Source organism: Hylobates moloch, unplaced genomic scaffold, assembly GCF_009828535.3.
Source record: "Hylobates moloch isolate HMO894 unplaced genomic scaffold, HMol_V3 SCAFFOLD_4, whole genome shotgun sequence".
NCBI lineage: Eukaryota > Metazoa > Chordata > Mammalia > Primates > Hylobatidae > Hylobates > Hylobates moloch.
Window position 1 is genome coordinate 46,177,603 of NW_026652279.1, and position 8,202 is coordinate 46,185,804.

Sequence of the window (8,202 nt, forward strand, 5' to 3'; positions counted from 1 at the left end):
AATTTCTCACAGTTCTGAAGCCTGGAAGTCCAAGATCAGGCTGCTGGCCGAGTTGGTTTCCTCTGAGGGTCCTAAAGGAAGGTTCTTTCCAAACCTCTTTCCTGCACTTGCAGCTGGCCACCCTCTGCTGCCTCTGCACATGGCGTGGTTGTCCCTCTGTGTGCATGTGCACCCCTGCTCTCTGTTCCTGTGTATCGTAAGCTCCCCTTCATAAAGGCACCAATCAAATTGGATTAGGGCCCACACCTATGGCCTCATTTCACCTTAATTTTCTCTGTAAAAGGTCACATTAAAGATCTCCAAATACAGTCACATCTTAAGGTACTGGGAGTTAGGTTTCAACATATGAATTTGCAAATAAGGGGGACATAATTCAACCCAAACACCTGCTTTCTCTGTCCATACTTGCTGTTTTCATTCACTTAATCTATAGTTTCTATGTTGCAAAAATCATCCTGCCCTCAAGAAAAGTCACACATACATGAAAAGCAAAGCAAACACTGTGTGCACAAAATATGATTCAATGTCAAATGTGTTTGATAAGAATTCAAAATAGGAAATAAACCACTGTAGACTAAGATGGGCCTTTCTTTTCAGGATTAGGATTAGAATGAATAGAGAAGACATAGGAGTTTTAAAAAAGGGAAAGGGATGACATTAGAAAAGAGAAAATGCACAAAGAGTCACTGCATGATCAAGGGACTGGCAGGATACAGAAGTGGGGGAAGTTGTAAAGGATAATGGTAAGAGATAATGTTGAAAAGGTAGGTTAAAGCCAGGTTAAGAGGGATCTTCAAGATCAGGCTAAGGGGATGTATTAGTTTCCTAGGCCTGCTGTAACAAATTTGGTAGCTTAAAACAACAGAAAATTACTTTCTCACATTTCTGAGAACCTGAAGTCTGAAATCAGTTAGCAGGGTTTGTTCCCTCTGGAGGCTCTGAGGGAGGATACATTCCAGATCTTTCTTTTAGCTTCTGGTGGCTGTGGTCAATCTTTGGTGTTGTTTTGAAGAAGCATCACTCTAATCTCTGCCTTCATCTTCATAAGACCTTCCCCTCTCTGTGTCCCTGTGTCTTTCCCTTTTCTTCATTCTTTTTTTTTTTGAGACAGAGTCTTGCTCTGTCACTTGGGCTGCAGTGCAATGGTGGGGTCTCGGCTCACTGCAACTTCTGCCTCCCAGGTTCAAGTGATTTTCTTGCTCCAGCCTCCTGAGTAGCTGACACTACAGGTGTGTGCCACCACAGCTGGCTGATTTTTGTATTTTTAGTAGAGTACTAGTTTTGCCATCTTGGCCAGGCTGGTCTCAAACTCCTGACCTCAGATGATCCACCCGCTTCAGCCTCTCAAAGTGCTTGAATTACAAGCATGAACCACTGCGCCTGGCCCCATCTTTCTCTTTCTTAGAAAGACATCTGTCATCAAATTTAGGGCCCTCCCTAAATCCAAGATGATCTCATCTTGAGATCCTCAACTTCATTACAAATTACACCTGCAAAGACTTTTTTTCCAAGAAAGTTCACATTCAGTGGTACCAGGAATTAGGACTTGGACATAGCTTTTTGAGAAATGCAAGTCACCCTACTACAAGGAATTAGACCTAAGATTTGTGGATGGGGACATTTTAGAGAATGCCTGTGGTAACATTTTGTAGTATGAAATGGTGAGAAAGATATACTGGGGTCTTGTAAGAAAAACATATATCTGGGAGGAACTGTGGGAGAAAAAGTGAACTGTCACCTGTTAAGTACCTAATATGTTACATATACCACATATTTTGTGCTTTACATATTTTGTTTCTTTTATCTCACAGGAGAATATCTAGGAGGAAGAGAAGAATGGAAGAACCAAAAGTTGTACAGAGATTGAACCTAGACAGCCTGGAAAATGAGAATTATAAAAGTCAGAAAGGGACCTGGTTTTGTGAGAAAGGTGATGAGTCAAGCTTGAAAGTGTTCATTTTATGAAAGCATTGACATGTTCAAGAGCAATACAGGATCAGATGGTAAGAAACAAGAGTCAGAATTGTCTTTCTATGGGTCATTGTTGGAGCCATCAAAGGGAATTCATTTTGTGAGCTACAGTGTGCTATAGAAATCAGAGGACCAAAGAATAAACTTTGAGAAATGTTCAGGATTCAGGAACTTAAAGACAGGATCAAGAAAAGAAGCCATCAAGGGGGTAAACTAGAGGTAACAATAGCCTAAAAAATGCTTGAGAAAGTTCCTTGCCTTTATCTTCTTAAAATGTCATTTATAAATTCAATTGATTTGTCATTATTTAAATACCTGCATTAGCAAGTAAACCAGGTGTGATTTTATAAGTATCCATAGTGAGAACTATTCATGGAATGACACACCTCTTTCCAGAGGAAGGGAACGTTCTACATTGTGCTGTCTCAAGATGTTAATTTTAAACATCCTGAATGGAAATACTGAAATTCAAAAACCATAACAATAGCTGGTCAGAAAACAATATATCATCAAGACCCAAGATTTGAAGTAGGACAACATGGAGGTGGACTGACGTTAAACTAACATCCTCTTAGCTAAAAAGTAACAAAACAAAAAACACAACAAAGAAAACTCCAAATTAAAATCTTTACTTTTCAGTGGCGAGATTCTTACAGCGCTTGGTTTCCACACCTTCTCGGTTATAGTGGGGCATTTTCTACAGTAGAAGATGCCTCATGTGCGTCTACCAGGTGAAGAAGCAGCAGCAGCAGAAATCATAAAATTAGATCGTTGCTCTATACAAATCAAGCTGAAACAATAATTATATCTAAGAGTGTACTGGGAAATCTTCAATATGCCTGTGGACTTTTAAATACTTTTTAACAGCATTCAGGGCTCAGGTGACCTTGGTCTGGGACACATTTCTCAAGGTCTGTTAGCACCAAACCACCCTAAATGTGGATTCCTCATGTTTGCCCTGTTCCATGGCTTGGCACCCAGCAGTACAACATTAAATAAAATCTCTCTCAAATAGAAACTTTAGAACTAGGTATTCAACTACTTGCTGTGAATATACACAGATGGCTCATAGATACCCCAATCTCAAACTAAAACTCAACTTGGCCTCTTGGCTGCCAGCTTGTTCCTCTCCATGTATTCCCAGTATTAGTAGAGCACCCCATGATTCATCATTCACCCTAGTCAGCATCACCTCCTCCTTCTCCATGACAACCACCACTCCGCAACCAACCAGTTTTCATTTCCTCCTAAATGTTCTGCCCATCTTTATGTCTGAAATATTCTTTTTTAAGTCGTTCTTCTTCAATTCCTCTAACGCAGGCCTTCAGCATTTCTGGCCAAGATTATTGCAATAACATTCTAATTGGTTTTGCTATTTTTGTATTTACCCACCATTTAGTTCTACCTTCCACACTTCACCCAGATGGATCTATCTAAAATGAAAATCAAACAACACCCTTCCCCTTCCTAAAATCCCTCTGTGGATCCCTGTGCCATAATTAGTCAGTCTCAAACTTTCAGCACACAAAAGAACCGCCTGAGGAACTTGCTAAAAATGCAGATTCTCTGTACTTCTTTAACAGATCATTGGACTCGGTAGATGGGAGGAAGTGCTTAGAATCTGCAATGTGTATAGTTATCGTTTTGGGATAAGGTTGGCACAGTGATCCTTGGATCACACTTCAAGAAAGAATGGTCTGAGGAACAAAGCTCAAGCTCGAATTAATGACTCCTGAAACTGTTCTGGCAGTATCTTCTACCTCTCCCCATTTTACACTTTATAATGTAATGATGAAATCGTTCAATGAACACCCCATCTTGTTTCCATTCTTGAAGCCATTCTGTTCCATATACTTAGAAAAATTTACCCACTTCATATGAGTCTTGAAAACTCAGTAACCAGACAAATAGTAAATTTCCCTGAGCAGCCTTCTCTGAACTCCCAGAAGAGACTTGCTCACCTCCTCTGGGTCCCATAACACGCAGGATACAGTATTTTATTGGCACTTGCCACACTAATATTATTTACTGTCCTCACTCAGATGTAAGTTTTTTGTTTGCAGGGGCCCTCTCTTATTCGTCTTTTTACTCCTAGCACCTGTCCTGGTGGCTGGCACATAACAAGTACTCAGCAAATATTTTCTGACCAGACCTGGATTGTTGTTCTGAGATGATGATGCCAGGCAGAGCCTGCCAAAAGCTTCCAGGCAGACATGGCTGCATCTGGTTCCAAGGAGAGGCTTGCCTCTATGATATGATGTCACCATATTAATTAGGCTGATAGCCTTTCAGTACGGCATCACTGCCAGGACTCACCCTGCTTCCTGTAGGCAGACAAGATTTCTGAAGCCAAGATCTGGATGATTTAGGGGACCCTCCAAAACTCCATCCATCTTTCCAGACTTGTCTCAAGTCCTTTCAGAATTCCTCCTTCCAGCACACCATAGAAGCCACCTGAATTTCTGAATAGCCAATATTCCATAATAAAGAAATCTTAGTGAGGGAGCCCTGTGCTGGTGGCACAGGAAGAGAAGATTTTCATCTATGTAGCCCATAAGCTAAGACTTAACTTGTCACTCAGCTCCAGAGGAAGTTTATGATTGAGTGAAAAATCTAACTCAGGGGCTTACTAGTGCATTAAGCAGGTAAGGTGAAAAATTCCATTAAATTACACCAACTTCCACCACCAACACACCATCACAGGCTGAAATCAAAGCATTCCATTGGACTTAGTCATTGAAGTAGCCACAGAACTTTTTGCATACCTCTTTTCTATTCGCCTTTCAGTATTGTGACGGTTTATTTACAAGCCTATATCCTGCCTAAAGTGCACATTTCTGGATGGCAAGCACCATGTCTCAGTTTTTAAATTTGTTTTTTAAATTTGTTTTAAATTTAAACCATTTAAACACCAATTTGTTGGTGTTTCCAGCAGGGATATATATGGGCCTTATCTGGCTTAAAGAGTATATGATTTGGAGGGGCCCTTCTTTAAGAAAAAGAATACGAGTTAAGTATGAAATGAATACTTATATAGAATAAGGAAATAAATCACAAGTTATATATTTTTAAACGTTGATATCTATCACAAACATCATAGCATTCAGAAACACAAATGTATTATTTTCTTTAATTTAATGTAACTTAATTGTACATTCTGGGATACATGTGCAGGTTTGTTACATAGGTAAAGGTGTGCCATGGTGGTTTGCTGCACCTATCAATCCATCACCTAGGTACTAAGCCCCGCATGCATTAGCTATTTATCCTGATGCTCTCCCTCCCACTCCCCTTCTCCTGACAGGCCCCAGTGTGTGTTGCTCTCCTCCCTGTTTCCATGTGTTCTCATCATTCAGCTCAAAATTATAAGTGAAAACATGCAGTGTTTGGTTTTCTGTTTCTGCATCAGTTTGCTGAGGATAATGGCTTCCAGCTCCATCTATGTCCCTGCAAAGGACATGATCTTGTTCCTTTATATGGCTGCATAGTATTCCATGGTGTATATGTACCATATTTTCTTTATCCTGTCTATCATTGATCGGCATTTGGGTTGATTCCATGTTTTTGCTATTGTGAATAGTGCTGCAATGAACATACGCATACATGTATCTTTATAATAGAATGATTTATATTCCTTTGGGTATATGCCCAGTAAATGGCATGGCTGGGTCAAATGGTATTTCTGGTTCTAGGTCTTGAGGAATCACCACACTATCTTCCACAATGGTTGAATTGAACTAATTTACATTCCCACCAACAGTGTAAAAGTGTTCCTATTTATCCACAGCCTCACCAGCATCTGTTGCTTCTTGACTTTTTTTTTTTTTTTTTTTTGAGATGGAGTCTCGTTTTGTTGTCCAGGCTGGAGTGCAGTGGCGTGATCTCGGCTCACGGCTAGCTCTGCCTCCCAGGTTCATGCCATTCTCTTGCCTCAGCCTCCTGAGTAGCTGGGACTACAGGCACCTGCCACCACACCCAGCTAATTTTCTGTATTTTTAGTAGAGACAGGGTTTTATCCTGTTAGCCAGGATGGTCTCGATCTCCTGACCTTGTGATCCGCCCAATTTGGCCTCCCCAAGTGCTGGGATTACAGTCATGAGCCACCGCATCTGGCCTCTTGACTTTTTAATAATCACCATTCTGACTGGTGTGTGATGGTATCTCACTGTGGTTTTAATTTGTATTTCTCTGATGATCAGTGATGTTGAGCTTTTTTTCATATATTTGTGGGCCACATAAATGTCTTATTTTGAGAAGTGTCTGTTCATATATTTTGCCCACTTTTAATGGTTTTTTTTTTTCTTGTATATGTATTTATGTTCTTTGTAGATTCTGGATGACCTTTGTTAGATGGGTAGATTGCAAAAATTTTCTCCCATTCTGTAGGCTGTCTGTTCACTCTGATGGTCGTTTCTTTTGCTGTGTGACAGCACTTTAGTTTAATTGGATCCCATTTGTCAATTTTTTGCTTTTATTACAATTGCTTTTGGCAATTACATCATGAAATATTTGCCTGTGCCTATATCCTGAATAATATTGTTTAGATTATCTTCTAGGGTTTTTATAGTTTTGGATTTTACCTTAAGTCTTTAATCTGTCTTGAGTTAATTTTTGTATAAGGTATAAGGAAGGGGTCCAGTTTCAATTTTCTGCATATGGCTAGCCAATTTTCCCAGCCCCATTTGTTAACTGTCTCTGTTTGTAGATGACATGATCCAATATCTAGAAAACCCCATCCTGTCAGCCCAAAGCTTCTTGAGCTGATAAGCAACTTCAGTGAAGTCTCAGGATGCAAAATCAACATGCAGAAATCACTAGCATTTCTATATACCAACAATAGACAAGCAGAGAGCCAAATCATGAATGGACTCCCATTCACAGTTGTTACAAAGAGAATAAAATACCTAGGAATACAGCTAACACGGGAAGTGAAAGACCTCTTCAAGGAGAACTACAAACCACTGCTCAAGGAAATCAGAGAGGACACACAAATGCAAAATATTCCATGCTCATGGATAGAAAGAATCAATATGATGAAAATGGCCATACTGCCCAAAGTAATTTATAGATTCAATGCTATTCCCATTAAATTATAATACCATTGACATTCTTCACAGAATTAGAAAGAAACTACTTTAAAATTCATATGGAACCAAAAAAAGAGCCCATACAGCCAAGACAATCTTAAGCAAAAAGGACCAAGCTGGAGCATTACACTACCTGACTTCAAATTATACTCCAAGGCTACAGTAACCTAAACAGCATGATGCTGGTACAAAAACAAACACATAGACCAATGGAACAGAATAGAGATCTCAGAAATAAGGCCATACATCTACAACCATCTGATCTTTGACAAACCTGACAAAAACAAGCAATGGGGAAAGGAATCCCTATTTAATAAATGTAATATTTTCTAATAACTGCATGGCAGATCTCTGTAATTTTTTTTTGCATTTTTTTAGCTCTCTGCTCTTTGATAATCTCTTTATGTGAAAATGACTTTGTAATATAATTTTTTAAGGGAGAATGGAAAGATAATGTAGCGTTTCCTCTAAAATAGTTGGATTTGATTTTACTATTGAGAGTTGGGAGTCTTAAAACAGGAGACTTCATGTACAGATGTATTTGTTGTGTAGGGCACTAGCAGTAATACAAAAACACAGGAATTCTGAGAAATTCTATTTCAAACAATTGCTATCAAAAGAGAAAAATATGTATATTTATAGTTGTATACACAGCATTATCAAACTTATTTCTGACAAAAATATCTTTGATTTTTATCAGGCTTTGATAAGAACTGAATTCTCCCACTCACAATTTGGCACAGGTAATGATTGGAATTTCTCCCAGACCAGCTTCTGGCTTCATACATTTCAAACCTTGATTCTCATCTTTACCATGTGTTTCAGATGCCAGGCAACATATGACATGTTTGTATTCAACCTCTGGTCCTGACCTTCTGGTCACGATGCCCAGTGCATTGGCACGTTGCATTACTTGAAGCCATTCCTACACCAGGATAACTAGCAATAACTTAACTCTACATAGAAGTCCCTAGTTGCAACATAAATATATCCCATTAAACCTAATCTGCATGTAATACCAATACAATTCCTCATCTTAGCTGATTTCCTAAATTTCCCACAGCCATTCAACACAACCTGACCTGAGGGGAAATATTGCAGAGGGGAAGTTTAAACAGAAAGAGATAGCAGTCTTAATGGATTG